This window comes from Macrotis lagotis, chromosome 7 (genome assembly GCF_037893015.1).
Source record: "Macrotis lagotis isolate mMagLag1 chromosome 7, bilby.v1.9.chrom.fasta, whole genome shotgun sequence".
NCBI classification, from domain to species: domain Eukaryota; kingdom Metazoa; phylum Chordata; class Mammalia; order Peramelemorphia; family Peramelidae; genus Macrotis; species Macrotis lagotis.
This window is the reverse complement of record NC_133664.1, coordinates 73681724-73699721: the sequence shown is the minus strand read 5'-3', so window position 1 is coordinate 73699721 and position 17998 is coordinate 73681724. Positions and strand designations below refer to the sequence as shown.

The 17998-nt window shown below is 39.1% G+C and overlaps 1 protein-coding gene across 3 annotated transcripts in view; it reads left to right on the top strand.

The window, feature by feature from the left end:
* The window catches only part of CUL2 (cullin 2), a 190413-nt gene that overhangs the window by 58380 nt on the left and 114035 nt on the right, over positions 1 to 17998 (top strand). Inside the window, exon 1 of one of the 3 annotated variants that reach the window (XM_074193161.1) lies at positions 13316 to 13455. The exons of 1 other annotated variant lie outside the window; for it this stretch is intronic. The gene's annotated coding sequence lies outside the window, so the exon portion shown is untranslated. One more of the 3 variants, XM_074193164.1, reaches the window with a different exon arrangement.

The window sequence follows — 17998 nt, the reverse complement described above, 5'->3', positions numbered from 1 at the left end:
TTTTTTTGAGTAGTATCTTTATTTTTTTTTATCCATTTGCAAATGCATATTTTTAAGTTACAAAATTTCCTTCCACCCTCCCTTCTCACTCCCTTCTCCTCAGCAGCAATCAGGTTAGCATTGGACATACATATTTTTGATAACCATGTTTACAGATTAGTCATTTTTGGTATGAGGAATTAGGATTAAGGGAAAGAGATACCTAGAGATCATTTTTATAAAGTGTTCATCAGATTCTGAAGGGTTGATTTTTTTTTTTGTATTTTTTTTTCTTCCTCTGGATAGAGAGATAACAGTCTACAGCTGGTTTAATTCTCTTAGCTTTCTGAACTGCTGAGAGGAGCTGCTTCCATCAAGGTTGTTCATCTCACAATGTTGTTGTTGATGTGTACATTGTTCTCTTGGTTCTACTCCCTTCACTCAACATCAGATCCTGTATATCATTCCATGTTTCTCTAGAGTTCGACCATTTCTGGTATCTAATAGAACAATAATATTCCATAGTATTCATGTACCATAACTTGTTTGGCCATTCCCCAATTGATGGACATACCCTCAATTTCCAATTCTTTGTCACCACAAAAAGAGCTGTTATGAATATTTTGGCACACGTGGAACTTTGCCCATTTTTATGATTTCTTCTGGATATAGGTCTAGAATTGGAATTGCTGGGTCAAAGAGAATGAACATTTTTATTGCTCTTGGGGCATAATTCCATATTGCTTTCTAAAATGGTTGGATCTGTTCACAATGCATTAATGTCCTAATCCTCCCACAGTCTCTCCCACATTGATCATCTTCCCTTTTTCTCATCTTGGCTAATCTGATAGGTGTGAGGTGGTACTTTATATTTAATTTACGTATCTCTAATCAGTAATGATTTGGAGCATTTTTCATGACGATAATATTAATTTTTTTCATTTGAAAACTGTCTATTCATTTCCTTTGACCATTTATCAAATGGGGAATTATTTATAACCTTATAAATTTGATGCAATTCTCTCTATATATATTTTAGAAATGAGACATGAGACCTTTATCAGAACTTCTAGTTGTGAAGATTGTTTCCTAGCTTTCTGCTTTTCTTCTAATTTTGGCAGCATTGATTTTATTACTGCAAAACTTTTAAATTTCATATAGTCAAAATCATTCATCTTGTAGTTTATAATGTACTCTAATTCTTTTTTGGTCACAAATTTATCCCCTTTCTATAGATCTGATAGATTATGCCTAAATTCTGCACCCAGTTTGACCTCATTTTGGTATAGGGTGTGAGATGTGGGTCTATGCCTAGTTTTTGCCATATTGTTTTCAAGTTTTCCCCAACAATTTTTGTCAAATAGTGAGTTATCATCCCAGAAGCTGATGTCTGGGTTTGTCAAACAGTAGATTTCTGTAGTTATTTACTGTGGGTTTTTTAGAACCTCTCCTAATCCACTGATTCATTACTCTTTTTCTTAACCAGTACCAGGCAGTTTTGATGACTGCCACTTTCTTGTATAGTTTTAGATCTGGTAGAGCTAGGTCATTTTCCTTTACATTTTTTTCACCACTTCCCTTGCTATTCTTGACTTTTTGTTGCACCAGATGAATTTTGCTATTTTTTTCTAGCTCAGTAAAATAGTTATTTGGTAGTTTGATTTGTATGGCATTCAATAAGTAATTTGATTTGGGTAGAATTATCACTCTTGACAAAGAGCTTGATTTTAACCACATGAAAAATCACCAGATGAGGTAATCAGTACATCTGTCTCATTAAGGGGATGTGTGTGTACTACCTCTCTTAGGCTCATGTAGTACAAATCTTGACTGATTCTGTTCATGCTTCCCCAGTCATAGACCCCAACATACATTACTGCTAACTCTGTGACCCTGGCCAAGTCACTTAACCCTGATTGCCTTGGGAAAAAAGAGTTAAAGGACTATTTCTTTCTTTCTTTCTTTCTTTCTTTCTTTCTTTCTTTCTTTCTTTCTTTCTTTCTTTCTTTCTTTCTTTCTTTCTTTCTCTTTCTTTCTTTTTTCTTCCTTCCTTCCTTTCTTCTTCCTTCCTTTCTTCCTTCCTTTCTTTCTTTTTTTGTCCATCCAGTCATCATGGTGGAAGCTTGGCTGTCATTTCTTAATCATATATCTTCCCATAAGATTCTCAGAATGAAGAGGTTCCTTAGCAAGTAGATATAAAATTCCTCATTTGATTCAAATGAAAATAAGATGTTGTTGTTATTGTTCATCTTTCATTTCTAAAATTGTATTTCAGTGAGGCAGAGTGGCACAAAGTTGTCAGCCTCACTCTCTCTTCCAGAGTCAAGAAATTCAGAGGTAAGGCAAAAGTCAAGATAGCTCATGATGTCTCAGGATGCAGTGGATGACTGTGGCATCTTCCAGGTCTGACCAACCTCTAAGTACTCCACAGCACCTTCTTCAGTCACCTTCATGGTCAATGGAACACATTATTCTCATCCACTCATTCTAAGGGCGGAGGTCTTCACATGTTTGGAGTTGATGCCTCACTAACTCACTGAAGGGTTGGTGACCTGGTCAGTTACCCTTAACCTGGTTTAGCATGTCTGCCAAGATGGTTTACTAGGGGGTGACCACTGCACATGCTATAGCTTCTTGGAGACACAGGTGAAAGATAAGTGTTAGGTGGACACCAAAGATGGATGGGCAGCCCTCACACCAGAGGAGCTAGTCCTCTTTGAACATCCATACACTCCCACAAGATAATATACAACTTAAAGAGGAGATACTAGAGAAGAACTGGATTTATAGAAAATGTTTGGGGCAGCTAGGTGGCACAGTGGATAGAGCACCAGCCCTGGAGTCAGGAGGACCTGAGTTCAAATGTGACCTCAGACATTTAAATAATTACCAATTACTTAACTGCATAACCTTGGGCAAGTCACTTAACCCATTACCTTTCAAAAAAACCCAAAACAAAATAAAAAAAGAAAATGAGATACATTCATCCCCTAATAAGAAAAAAATTCTATTATTCTCCCATATTGGAAGCTTTCTGCTAAGGTGCAGATGTATTTTTTTAAAAAAATATTCTTTAAGAGTTTTCATAGATTGAATTACTGAGTTTAGGAATAAATATGTTTGATATTTTAAAAATTATAGCCATCTGTATCCCTTGTTTATGTAGAAACAACTTGCTTGACAATGCCACTGTAAGAGGCTGTGAAACAAGTTATAGTCCTTAAATCAAGAAGAAATGTATTCATATCCTGTCTCAAAAAGGATAGTCACTTATCCTTCCTGAGTTCACTTCCTCCTGTATAAAAATGGAGTTGAAGAGAATGCTTACTTCATAGGGTTGTTGTGGGAATCAAATAAGATATTGCATAACACAATTTGCAAACCTTCAGTGTAAGCCTTCAATGTTACATGATTGGTAGCTTTCTCAGCCAGATTATGTGTGACTGACACTGTGCAAAGAAAGAAACTGTCAGAAGTAACCAATTTACCCATTGCTTGTTGGGAGGTTGTGATTCTTAAATGTTGGCAACTTTAAAGTCGTATGTTCAGGAAAACTAATCTTTGTAGGAAGTAGACTTAGTAAAGGCAAATTCGTTCACAAACTGTTGAAGATGCAATTCTAATAATAAAATTCTTCCTTATTAAAAAAAGGAGTGAAATGAAAAAATTGTGAGCAACTAAGAAAATGCTGGAGAAAGTATATATATATATATATATATATATACGTATATATATATATATATATGTATATCAAACACTGAATAAGTTTATTGACTATTATGTCCATGGCATTGTGCCAAGTCTCTTTGGTTGGTTTCAATAATTTTATAGCATGAGCACACCCATCAAGTAGTTTCCTGTATTAGAGGGAGGCAAGGCAAGACACATGAAACAATTAGAAAGCATGACAAGGCAAGAACTGATTTACATGCCAAATTGAAAATAACTATTTGGCAATGTGGTTTTTAAACAATCAGTACTGTGGAATCAGGAAGAATTCCTGGTGATTATAATGATGATAGCACAGTTTTTGGAGGAGGCAGGACTTAAGAGGGATTCTGAAGATTGTTAAAATTTTGATAAAGATAAAATAGGAAATTTGCCTCTTGGGTCTCATTTGTTAAACACTCATGCATAAACTTTATAGGTACTGTACCAAATTTTATAGATGAAACAGTGATGTACTGTGGGGTCCATAACTGGGGAGGCACAAACAATATCAGAGTCAGAATTTACACTGTGTGGGCCTAACAGAAGTGGTACACACACAGCTTCCCCTCACCTCCTTTCAGGGATTGCTTCACCTTGTGGTTTTTTGGGTGGTTAAAATCAAGATCAGCAATACTAAATATCTTCATACACATATGTGAAATGCATCATCTAGACTATAGAAAATGAGCACATATAATAAAAGAATCTATAAATATCATGCTGTTGACATACAGAGAAATAGCAACAGGCATGTACTTATTTTACATACTCAACCCAGTGATTATATAATCTGAGGTGAGGCTTAACTTGCTACTGCCTTATTCCACATCTTTCTTATATTTAAGGCTCAAATATTCAAATTCAGCTATTTTTGTCTATGAAAATGACCGAATCATATACAAATTACATATGTGGCATTGATCAGTGAGCAAGTATTAATATTTATTTTATTTTATCCTTATTATTTTTACTTTTCATGATATAAGAGTAAGCTCTGCCTCCTCTGCCTCCCCTGACCTCACATTTCTGAAAAAAAAAAGAGGAAAAACATGGTCTTTGACCTCACAGAGATCAAATTCTAATAGAAAGATAAAATTCAAATAAATATAAATATAAAATATATTAAAATAACAGAAGATAATCTCAGAGGAAAGGCACTAGTGGTAAAGGGACCCTGAGAAAGCCTTTTTGTAGGAAGTGAGATTTGAGCTGAATCTTGAAGGAAACCAAGAGTCACAAATGAAGAGGGAGAACATTTTTTTTAAGTTGTGAGGGACACTGAGTAAAAAGTCACAGATTTGAGAAATGTCTTGTTCTAGGAATAGCAAGTATAGTTGGATCATAGACTGTGTGAGAGAGAATAAGGTATAAGAAGATTTGAAAGATAGGAAGGGTCCAGAATCTGATGGACTTTACCATAGCAAGCTGAGAATTTTATCTTTTACCTGGAGATAATAGGGAACCACTCAAGTTTACTTAGTATGAGGGAGGAGTATATTTGACATGGCCAGAGCAGAATTTTAGGTAAATCTCTTTAGCAACTGAATGGAGAAGGCAGGGATTGAAGTGGTTTTAGGCACAAAGATCTATTAGAAAGGTATGGCACTAGTACATGATGAATTAGAATGGTAGTTGTGTGAAGAAAGAAAGGGGGGATATGTGAAAGAGACTTTCTGAAGGTAGAACAAATAAGACTTAAACACAAATTGTGGGGGCGGCTAGGTGGCATAGTGGATAAAGCACCGGCCCTAGAGTCAGGAGTACCTGGGTTCAAATCTAGTCTCAGACACTTAATAACTACCTAGCCGTGTGGCCTTGGGAAAGCCACTTAACCCCATTTGCCTTGCAAAAACCTAAAAAAACCCCAAACAAACAACAAACCCCTCCCCCCAAATTGTGAATATAGGGTAAGGGTAAATAAGGAATAGAGACACACTGATTTTGTGAGACTGGGTAACTGGGAGAATAACAGTATTCTCAACAGTAATAAAAAAAGTTGATAAGATTGGGATACTACTGACTTCTCTTTAGGACATGTTGAGTTTAAAGAGCTTATAGGACACTAATTTCAAGATGTACAAAAAGACAATTAGTGTTGATAGATTGTAGTTTAGGAGAGAGTTTAAGGGCTAGATATGTAGATCTTAGAATCATCTGTATGGAAATGATAATTGAACTTACTTTAGCTGATGAGACCATTAAACAAGACAGACAGAGGGAGACGAGAAGAGGGGTCCAAGAAATAACCTTATGGGAATACTCAGGGTTTATGAACATACCTTGGATGAATATCCAGCAAAAGAGATTGAAAAGAAGCAGTCAGATAGGTAGGAGAAGAACCAGGAGAGAACAGTCATGAAAAATTCAGGAGAGAGGATCTAAGACAAAGGGAAACTGACAATATCAAATCTTGCTACTCATTGGCTTCAGAATTCATTAAATCTGGTACTTGTTGCATTTTGAGGAGAAAAAAAATGGTGCAGCTCTCAGTGCTTGATTGGGACTTGCCACCCTTGCTCAAACTTGTATAAGTCACAATATTGCTTGGCAAGAGAAAATGCTTCATCACTCTTTGTTCTTCACTTGGCACTTCTCTCACTTGGTGCTTCTCTCATGTGATGATACAGAGGTTTGCATGTCAGGCTTGAGAACATAGTAGAATCCTCATCATTGTCTTGGACTTTTGTACATTTTAAGTGCTAACCATGGGTCCCAAAACAATTAAGAGTGATAGCACTAAGCTTAAAAGACAGTTAAAAAGAACCATGATTGAAAAGGAAAAAAGATCATAGTATGCCAGTGGTGTAGGTATGACTGAACACTCTGAGTTCACTTGAACACTTAGTTCAAGATGCCAAGAATGAAGATCTTGATTAAAGCAGCAAATGTTCTAAAAGTATAAAGTCTGTGAGTCAGCATTGTTCACAGACATTGGGAGAAGTTGAGAAATTGTTTTACCATGTGGATTAAAGAAAAACAGGGAGTGATAGCATTTCTGAGGAAATTATTTGTGAAAAAAGCTTAGGCAATTTCACGTTAATCTGTTAAAAGACAAGCATGAAACAAGGGGTGAGAACACTGCAGTGTTAAAAGGACATATTCTCCTTGGGTGTTTCCCCATGGTTATTTCTTATACCCTCTTCTCTTCTCCTTCTATACTACCTTGCTTAGTGATCTCATCAATGCCAGTAAGTTCAATTGACAAAAAAAAAAAAAAGGCCAGCTTTATGTGAAAGAGGGGTCAAAGAGGAAGTAGTTGGGGAAGATTTCTAAGTGATGTGAAGTTAGGAGGAGGAGAGAACAAAGAAGACTCAGTGAATGACCTTGATTTTTTTCAGTTAAGTTTTAGGCAAGGTTGAAAGGGTAAACAGGGGAAGGGAATGTGTAGGGAGATTAAAGAGAGCTGCTTAGACTTTGTGGTAAGTGGGATAGAAATTGTATAAAGATTGCCTTGTTGAAGTGAGGATCCTATGTAACTCAAATTTGTAGTAGACCCAGACAATATGATATTGTAATTTTTCTTAATTCCTTCCAGCTGCATGTGAACAGGAACAAAGGAGTCAGATGGCAAGAGTAATAGTCTAAGGCTGGGGTTTGGCAAGACAAATTTGGTGGTGGGACAAGGAAGCAAGGAGTTCAGTTCTAGAGAACAATGTAGGGTTAAGTTGATTTGTCAAGGATCAAAATAGGGAAAGGAGGACAATATAACCAGTATAGGGATGATGATCTGTGGAAGACATGAAAGGTAAAGAGCTATATTGTGAGAAAGGGGTACACCTCCTATCTTACACCTTTCCTTCAGCTTGAGATGGAGAGAAGGGGAAATGGGATGAGTGGGGGTAGGGAGGGATGGTGGAAATACTTGCCCAGAAGAGAAGTCCAAGGGCCATGGGATTCTGTGAATCAATAGGGGATCAGAGCAATTTGGATTAGAAAATATTAGTCAAACTAGTGTTGCTTCATGAAGCACAAACTATAACACTATGCTAGTTATAGCTCTAGTTATAGCTTTTGAGGTTAAACAAAGTCATGAATTTGAAGACTAAATAAATTATAAATAACTAGCTATGATAATATATTTAGGGGAAATAGAATAAAAAAACCTATAAGCATAATTGTTCTCTTAGGGGCACTAGCAGGAGTCAAGATTAGCGGCAACATTGTACGGTGAAAAGAATATTGACCTTGAAAACAGGAAAGACCTGTATTTGTCTTGACTTTGTTACTTACTAGCTGTGAGACCAGGAGTTGGTTAGTTAGTTAGTTAACCTTATCTCTTACTCAGTGTAGTATCCTTTTGGAGTCTCAGTTTCCATGTCTTTAATGGGGACAATCTGTAGCACCAATATTAGGAAGTTGAAAAGCTGTAGGAAGGGAAAGATATCCTTTGTACAGAGCCACAGTGGATAAAGAAGTGCAGATATGGGGGCAGCTAGGTGGCAAAGTGGATAGAGCATCGGCCCTGGAGTCAGGAGGACCTGAGTTCAAATGCAGCCTCAGATACTTAATCATTACCTAGCTGTGTGACCTTGAGCAAGTCACTTAAACCTATTGCCTTGCAAAAACCCAAAAGAACCACTTTTCATAAAAAAAAGAAGTTCAGATAGGATCAGAGCAAAGAAAAGAAAAATATTATGGACATGGCTGGCTTGGACTCTTCCTCAAAAGGCAGGTTCAGAAATCTGGGGGTTTGTTAAGGGATTAACTCCTTAAAATTAATTCAATTATTCTGGACATTCTTTTTTTATAGGTGGTGAAATATATAGATCATAGGTAAATATGCAACATATAACCTCACTTAGTATGGTTTGTATTGTACTTATTCCTTCCACATCTTGACTTTTCCTATCTCAGTTTAGATATGCTGTGAATTGGCATAAGAAATTAAACTGGAATTTTCTGGGAGTTTTACAAAAACTGCAGATGTGTCAGAAAACCAGCAGATGATACAAAAAAGTTTAGAAACTCAGAAATTCCTAAAATATATGTATAGTATTGTATAATGTCAACTTATTTTAATACTATAATAATTTAGACTTCTTCTCTGATGAAAAGGGAGGGCCAAAATATTTTATGCAGATTTTCCAGATCATGAAATTTATATGTATTGCCTCAGACAACTGCAAAGAAGAAGTTAAGAAAAAAAGATGCTTCCCTGAATTCATGATATGTATTGCTTTTGTTTTTATTCTTTGTTGATTTTGAATGGTTGTGTATCCAGGGACTGTGAGCTTCAAAAGGTTTGAAAAACTTTCAAAAGTCCAGGAATTAAAACTAGAATCTCCTGATAACTGTAGAGCTAAGTTTTTTTTTTTTAAGATATTGGGGTTAAGTGACTTGTCCAGGATCACACAGCTAGTAAGTTTCTGAAGCTGAATTTGGATTCAGGTCCTCCTGACTTTAGTGTCAGTGGTCTATCCATTGTCCATCTAGCTGCCCCAGAACAAAGATCTTTAGGCACCATCCCTGAATAATGACATGAATGAGTCATTCTAGTAGTTAATCAATCCAGTACAGGAGGAGAATCATGTCCTGTAAGCAAGTGACCACCTCCTCCATTTTTATGCAGCACTTAGCTGTGAATTTCATAGGGTCCCCAAATGGAAGAAAAGAACTCTAAGTGCCAGAAACTATCCCTCCTCAGTAAGGTAGTGAGCAAATGTTTTAAATCAACCACTTTAAGTTTCAACTCACTCTTCCCAAGGGTTGTATAGGAGAAAGAGAAGAGAATAAACATTTCTATAACCCTGTAATAAACACATTACAAATATTGTCTCTTTTGATCCTCACACCAACCTTGTGAGATGGAATGTGACTAGCAAGTGTTTGAAACTGGATTTGAATTCAGGTCTTACTGATTCCAGGTTCTAAAAAGCTATCCAATTCACTACAACTGCCTTTAAAAGGTCCAGTGGAGATAGGGAGAGTGTGCTTCCCAGTTCAGGGGAATATTTTTGTATTTTTACCCTTACCTTAGTTTCTTAGTAAAATCCATTTGTAAAAGCTAATTACTTTTAGCTGGTTAAATGAAACTAATGCTTTGTCAACTATTAACTACTTTTGAGAAAGCTGAATAGGGGCTTATGAATGATAGTATAGAATAAACAATTCCTCAAGGGTATCACCCAAATCCCAAGGACAGCAAGAGATTCAACCTTCTACTGTAACTTGGGAGAACCAACTGAGATAGGAACCAAAAATTATAAAAAAAAACAGACCCAGGGAGGCTAGGTAGTTCAGTGGAGAGAGTACTGGCCCTGGAGTCAGGAGTACCTGAGTTCAAATCTCTGCCTCAGACACTAAATAATTGCCTAGCTGTGTGGCCTTGAGCAATCCACTTAACCCCATTGCTTTGCCAAAAAAACCCAACCCCAAAACAGGGGGTGAAGTACACTAGGTGAAGTTCCTAAAAGAATTTTAGTACCATTTATCTCTGAGTTCTTTTGAACTCAATTGTCCCTAAAAAAGGCACTGAGAAAGTATGCTATAAGCACTATAAAGTTTAAAGCCAGTTTTCTTTCAACCTGAGAACTGGCTCTCTGGGCAGTGCAGACAAGCTCAGTCCATGCTGTACTACACAGGATGTTGCATTTCCCTTTTAGGGGTCAAGTCTCATTTTCTCCCCATCAGAGATGAAGTCAAGAATTAGCCCTTCAGAGACGTTTCACCTCTTTTTTAACTGTAGATGGCAATAGAGAGCAAGAACTAAAACTACAGTCAAGTTCAGCTCTCCTCCAATCAGAAGATCCTAGTCTTTATCTTCTGTCAATCTGCAAAGCAGGTTCTTATATGAATCCTAAGAAACTGATTCCCCAAGTGATGTGTATCTCAATATAAATTAAACACAAGAACTAAAAATGTCTAAAAATGAGTATTTTGGTAATAAAGTACAGCAAGAATGGTAGTTACAAAACATTCTTCCACCTCAGTTCCCAAACCTAGGGATATAGTTTCTCATGCACATTCTCTATTGAGAAAGTAAGCTCAAGGGAAATGAGACACAATAGTAATAATGATGATGATGATGATGATGATATTAACAACTTATTCTTAGATAGCACTTACTTTGTTCCAGTTACTGTGAAAAGGCATTGTTATTATTCTCTCCTTTGATCCTCAACAACCTGGGAAGTTGGAGCTATTATAAAGATAAAGAAACTGAGGCAGGTAGAGATGAAATGACTTGCCCGTGGTCACACAGTTCATACAAGTCCTGTAAGCCAGATTTTAACTCGAGTTGTCTTGATTTCAGATTCTGTGCTCTATCCACTGTGCCACCTAGCTGCCAAAATAAATGTAGAGAATATGTAGAGAAATGTGGAGTCTCCTGCCTCCGGAAGTAGTTTTATTTCTTCAGGGGAGTCCTCATGAAGTTACCTTTAGTTAATAGTTTTCTTCTGGGCTCAGTGCATCAATATCTTTCTAAAATGCATAGCCAACATTTCCCTTTGTCATAAGTGGTCATGATCTTTGATGTCACATCCTTGGGGAAAACTCTTTTTCCACCCCTCTGACAGATTCTGCTGTTGACTCCAGTTGCCAATGAGACCCCTCTAATGGTTCTGATGGACATCTCCAATGCATCAGTGACCTGAGGATTCCAATCTCAGAAGATTCATTCAACAAAAATTTAGAAACAGAAATTTATTGTTCTTAGAGGGGTGATAGCCAGTTGTCTTTGTCTTGGTTTTTCCCTACTACCAGTCAGCTCAAAGAAATCCTTAATTAAAAGTTATTAGAGAAAAAAGAAAGATCTACTGCATGCTTCTAGCATACTCACTCAGTTCTGGCTCCTGATTCCTTGTGAGTCTTCCATTCCTTTGTTTTTTCACCCACTGAGACTCTTTGTCATCCTATAGGACTTGCCACCCATGCCTGGAAATAGTTTCTATAAGTTCCCTTTGTTAGAACGGAGTCAGGCAAGTAATGTCTATACATGTTCTACATAATCCACTAGGAAGGGAAAATACAAACCAAGATTTAAGAAAAAGCCCTTATTTTCCAGTTATGTAATACAAATGATTTAGTTATACATACATATACACACATATATATGTAGTTATTTATTAGGTATTTTTTTTTTGCAAGGCAAATGGGGTTAAGTGGCTTGCCCAAGGCCACACAGCTAGGTAGTGTCTGACCCCAGATTTGAACCCAGGTATTCCTGACGCCAGGGCTGGTGCTCTATCTACTATGCCACCTAGCTGCCCTAGTTTAAAGCTAGGTCCACCATATTTTTGACTTGTGGTTTGTGGGGGGTAAATTTGGCATTTTAAATTAAAGTATTCCTGCTAGCCCTGTCTCTCCTGACTGCTTTTCCACCCCTTTCCCAGTGACCTCGTTTTAGAGACTCATTCATCCCTATGACCTCTTCCTTTTATGGATTCTCTTGGGATCCTCCAGTGGGGGGGTGCCTACCCCTGTCAGCAAGGGTTGTCTTTCCCCACTAGAGAACACATTTTATTCATTCATTTAAGTTTGTCTATTGATTTTTTTTTTTTTATTGTATTTGTATTCTCAGGGTTCAGCATAGTTCCTGGTATGGAACAATGCTTTATTTCAATAAGGTACATTTGGACCTTGTTTAAGCAGCAAGTTTTTACAGTCGGATCCACCTGGATCTGTGGATTAGGAAAGATTGAGCGAAAAAGGGGAAAGCAAGAAGAGTCAAACCAGGAGAAGAATTTATATGGTTTGGGGCTCTGTAAAGAAGGGATTATAAAATTTAGATCCAGAAGGCATCTTAACAGACTTCCGAGTCCCTTCATTTTCACAGAGGGGAAAACATGTGAGAACTAAACGACACGCTCAGATTCCTTTGAAGAGAAATTGTATTTTAAGGGTTATAGTCATTAGGTACGTTCTATCACGCATATCGATTATTTTGATTGTTCTTAGAGGGGTGAAGAACTAGTAGTACAGCTGGGGGCATCTGGCTCTACCCGTGTGCCGTTTTCTGGTTAGGCCGGAGCTTGAGGTGATTGTATTGTATTAGGAATGGAGGAAAACACGCAATGATGGCGAGATACTCGGATTTGCGCCGTTTGCAGCTTGGCCTGACGGCAATCCTTCGCGTCCGGCTTCGGACGAGGTCCCCGGGGGGCTGTGTGGGTCCCGGCAGGGTGGCGATCCCCAGCTCCCCGGCCTGGCACGGTGCCCCTCCAGGGAGGCCCCGGATGCTCGGGTTGGCCCGATTGCGCCCAGTTATAAGAACTGCTGTCGGAGTGCTTTTCCAACGCCTTCGGAGACGCCTGTGGGGCGGCGGTGGGCGAGGAGGCCTCCTCGCCGCGGCCCTTTCCCGCCTTATCAGGGAAAATGGCGCCGAGCTCGGCCTCCACCCGCGGCAGGGTCGGCCCGGCCGGGGGACGGCTGGCGCTGGGGTCGGCGGGCACCGGGTCACCGCCTCCCCGACTTCCGGAAGGCGGCGGGCCGGAGTCACGGGCGCGTGGGGGGGGCGCGGGCCGGGGCGCGGCAGGCCCCCCCCCTTCCGGTTCGCCATCGCGCCAAGTTGCGCCCTCGCGGCTCGCCGTAGTCGGGCCGTACCACCGCGCCGGCCGCCGGGGAGGGCGCTCGGAGTCGGGAGAGGCGACGGGGGCGGGGGGGCGAGAGAGGAGGAGGAGGAGGAGGAGGAGGCGGAGGACGAGGACAGCGAGCGGCCGACCCAGCCCGCGCCGCGGCCTCCCCTGCCCCTCCCCCTCTCCGCGCCGGGGCGCCCGCGGACGGCGGAGACCCGCGTCTAGTGCCCGTGCCCGCGCGGGAGGCCTGGTGAGTGGCGGGCGCGCGGGGGGCGCCCGGGCCGCGGAGGCCCCTCCCCTCCCCCGCCGCGCCCGGGCCGGGGCCCGCCGGGAGACGGGGCCCGAGCTGACAGGTAACCCGGGCCGGGCCGGGCCTCCGCGGCCGCCCCGGGCCTCCGGGCCCAGGCCCCGGCCCCGCTTCTCCGGGGTGGGGGGCGGGGAGGCGCGTCTGTGTGCGGGCGTGCACGCGTGTGACATACATGTGCGCGGCGCCCCGCGGCTCGGCCGGACGCCCCCCTGGGGGGACCTTCTCACTTGGCTCCCCGGGGCGCCCCGGCCCCGGAGCCGCCCCCCCTCACCTTGGCATTCACGTGTGCGACCTCGGGCACCCCCACAGCAGACTCACAGGGAGTCACCGGCGTGGATTCCCCGGGGGGACCCCAAGAAAGGCGCTGACGGGAAGCCCGGGCTGATGAATGGGGGACCCCCGGAGTGGGGGGTCGGGGCTGGGCTACCACCCGCCCGTGTCCAGCCCGGCCCCTGGAAGATGAGGCCGGGCGGACTTGCGGGCGTGATGGACAGCTCTTGGCCTGGCCTCCGGCCTGGAGCCGGCCTGTCCGCCGGAGGTCCAGCGCAGCCTGGACCCTGCAAATGCGAGTTAGCGCTCTTACGGAGCCCAGAAGCAGAATGACTTAGGGAGAAAGGACGCTCTGAGTTGTGGTTAGGTGTGTGTGCCACCCCATCACCTGGGGCAGTACTTGGGGTACTTTGTGGCCGCTTTAGAAACTGTTTAATGTCAAATGACCAGAGTCCCCAAATTTTGAAAGAGTAAACCTTTGACTCCCAATAGAATACCTCTGCTAAAGAATGAAGTATAGGTAAAATATCAATAGAATGCTCTATTCCTAAGATAGTAATAGTTCCTTGAGGAATTTATCTTTTTGCAGTATAGGTTTGTGAAAGAACATTTCTACGGTATACAGTCTTTTTGAAAAAAAAATCTTTCACATTTTTAATTTCCATATAGTCTCTGACCCTTCTGATACTTTGAAATGAACTATCTTGCATCTGTACATTATTTGTTTCCAGTCATCAACACATCTTGTATATCTTTATTTCCTTCAGTGTCTTTTACTTGATGCCTATTTGACTACTTAAACTATTATATTTACTAATGCTTTTACCCAGTATTCAACCTTTTTCGTTTTTTTTTTCTGGTGTCTATTTTTTAATACGTGAGTGTAGTCTAGAAGGAAGACCAGGTGGATAAAATAACTTTTAAACTGTATATACTTTTGGTTCAAGGTTAAAGTGTTTTTCAGAGGTTAAAAACATATGGATTTTGAAATATCTATACCAAGACTAAAAAATAACTTTAATGATTTTTAAAGAAATTAACCATTTTTAACAGGTTATTTGGAAGAAATATTTTTTATTATTTCAGATGACTTATTGGTCTCAAGATTAGCCTTCTAAATCTTAAAATAGGCATACTTCTGACTATTGTTAACTCTGAGACAGCAGACATCTAAAATATTTTCAGTAAATCAGCACCATTGTATTTTTTTGAGGCATCAGGGTTAAGTGATTTTCTCAAGGTCACTTAGGTAGTAGTAAAGTATCAAAGTGCCTGAAGCCAGATTTGAATTTAGGTCTTCCTGACTCCAGGGCTACTGCTCCCTGCCCACTTCACCAAAAGCTGTCCTTTCATTAGCACCATTGTTGATTAACAAAAATCAGTATTTGAAATGGATGATTGATATCTTTAACCACAATTAATGATTCACATTTCTGTTTAGAATTTTCTTGCTACATTAGAGAAGAACATTTGTAATTTAACTTAAATACATAAGTTGTTTTTAAAGGTTAGTTTAGGGGCAGCTAGGTGGCACAGTAGCTAGAGCACCAGCCTTGGAGTCAGGAGTACCTGAGTTCAAATCCAGCCTCAGACACTTAATTACCTAGCTGTGTGGCTTTGGGCAAGCCACTTAACTCCATTTGCCTTGCAAAAAACCCTAAAAACCTAAAAAACAAAAACAAAACTAAAGGTTAGTTTAATGCTCACAGTGTTGCTATCTTTCAGAGCTTATTGATTCCTGCTTTTATTACTACTTTAAACTTTTTATAATATTGGAGATATCTATTGTAGAATATTGGACATCATAGATCCTCAGTTTATTAAGTTATAACACACTGACATGGATACCGTAATTATCAACATTTGAAATTTTTTTGGACTGATTGTAAATTAAACCTGTTTCTTAAAAGCTCCTCTTTTGTTCTTTACACAGGGAGGTCCTCAAGCTGAAATAAAATTGAGAATTCAGAGTCATTATTTGTCATATCTGATATAACTTAGATGGAGCTGTTAGTAGTTGTTTGATGCTCTTAATTTTCTATCAGCTGTATAAGATGTGATAGGTTTTTCCAGATCAGTTAACTGTCAGATTTGTAATTTATTTATCAGTGACTTAGTGCAACTATTTGGTTTTTTCAGCTTAATTAGCTGTTAATTTTTCTTGCTTATATTGACTGACTATTCTGTACAACTTGTATCCTTTTTATAGAAATATTGGTCTTTGATAGAAAATAAGTGCTTTTTGAGCTGTAATTTTTGGCATCTTTGCTTACAATGGAGACCCACTATTTAGCAAATTTAGAATAGGCTGAAAGGAATAGATAATGTTCTGTCTTATTCTTCTTACTATTCATTTTATGTATTTTAATATAAAAGATAATGAAGTTCAATGTGGCACAGTAGAAAGTGTAGTTGATTTGGAAAATGAGAATCTGGTTTCAAATCCTTTCTCTGCTCACCCTGTCACCATGGGCAAGTCTTTTGGCCTCAGTTACCTCATCTGCAAAATGAAAGAGGCTACATCGGTAGTTTTCAAACTTTTTACTTTTTTCCCAATAGATATTTTCTTTCATTTTTCCAATTATAAGTTACAAAAGTTTTTCAAAATTCATCCACTTGTGTATTTATGTTTGTTTTCTTCCACTCTTCTTTCCCATTCCCTTCCCCTCAGCAAGTGAAATGTCTAATGAACATTGTACCTGTTCATTTGGGTTTAACATGTTTACATATTAAATCATTTTGTGTATGAGGAATTAGGACAAGTGGAAAAGAAAGAAAACCATGGGATAGGAAGGAAAAACATAAAAGAAATAGTTAAAAAGTGAACAGTCTTCATTCAGATTCCATAGTGTTTTTTTTTTTTCTTGCTTGGATGTGGATGACTTGATCTCCCAGGGTTGTCCCGATCTCTGAACTGCTGAGAAGAGCTGCATCCATCATAGTTGATCAACTCACAGTTAATGTATAAAATGTTCTTTTGATTCTGGTCCCTTCACTGAACATCAGTTCCTGTAATTCTTTCCATTCTTCTCTAGTCAGTATAGGAATAAATGAAGTTTCCCTTAAAATAAAACTAAAAATAAATAAATAAACAAATAAATAAAAGATACATATTTATTAAAAAATATAAATAAAATAAAAAATAAAATCTATCTAAAACCATCAACAAATATTATATGTAATGGGGATAAACTAGGAGCATTTTCAATAAGATTAGAGATGAAGCAAGGATGCCCATTATCACCATTACTATTCTATATAGTATTAGAAATGTTAACTTTAATAATAAGAGAAAAAAAGAAATTGAAGGAATTAGCACTGGCAAAGAGGAAGCAAAACTTGCAGATGACATACATGATGGTGTACTTACAGACCCCTAGATCAAATTATTAAAAAAGCAAAATTCAAGGATGTGAGTTGAATAACATTTAGTTTAGATTGTCTCTGAGGTCTCTACTATCCTTAATTTTATGATCTTTTCTTCCTGATATTATTCAGTTATATTACTGGTTGAACTTCTATGCTTATTACATAACCAACAACAAATGTTCTCCTTCTTTGTAAGTGGAATCTGTATTCTATTTCTTCCTTAGATCTATTTAATTCTCTGAAACAGAAGTAAAACATTTACATTTCTAATAGTAGTCTCTAAAAGTAGTTTTGGAGAAAGTTAGGAATGTTGAATTGGACAACTGAATAGAGGGAAATCGTCTTGTAAATAGATATGTTAGCTAAACATTAGCTTTTAAAAAAAAAAGCATGTTAGACAACCTAGTTCCCTCAAATTTCTTTGTTTCATTTTGCAAGAATATGCCTCTGAGCTTTGGAGCAAGAAAAACTAGGATTCAAGTCCCGATTTTGACACTTGCTGACCCATTTGATTCTTGGGCAAGTCATTTAAATTCTCAAGAGTCTGGGCAACTCTGTATGACTGTACTATAAATTACAGAGAAAAGTGCTGATTTGATTTGGTATACTTGTCTTCCTCTATCTCAATGAAATTTCAGGCCCAGTCTCTATTCCTAAGAAATGATCATAAAAATTAAGAGAAATTGGAAAGATTTGAATGAATTAATTCAGACAAAATAGTCAGATACAAGATGGCAATTAAATGGTTACCACAACAATATAAAGGAAAAACAAGTCTGAAAAACTTCCAAACTGATCAATTCAGAAATGAATCATGATTGGAAAGGACAGTCCTCTAGTTTCTCAG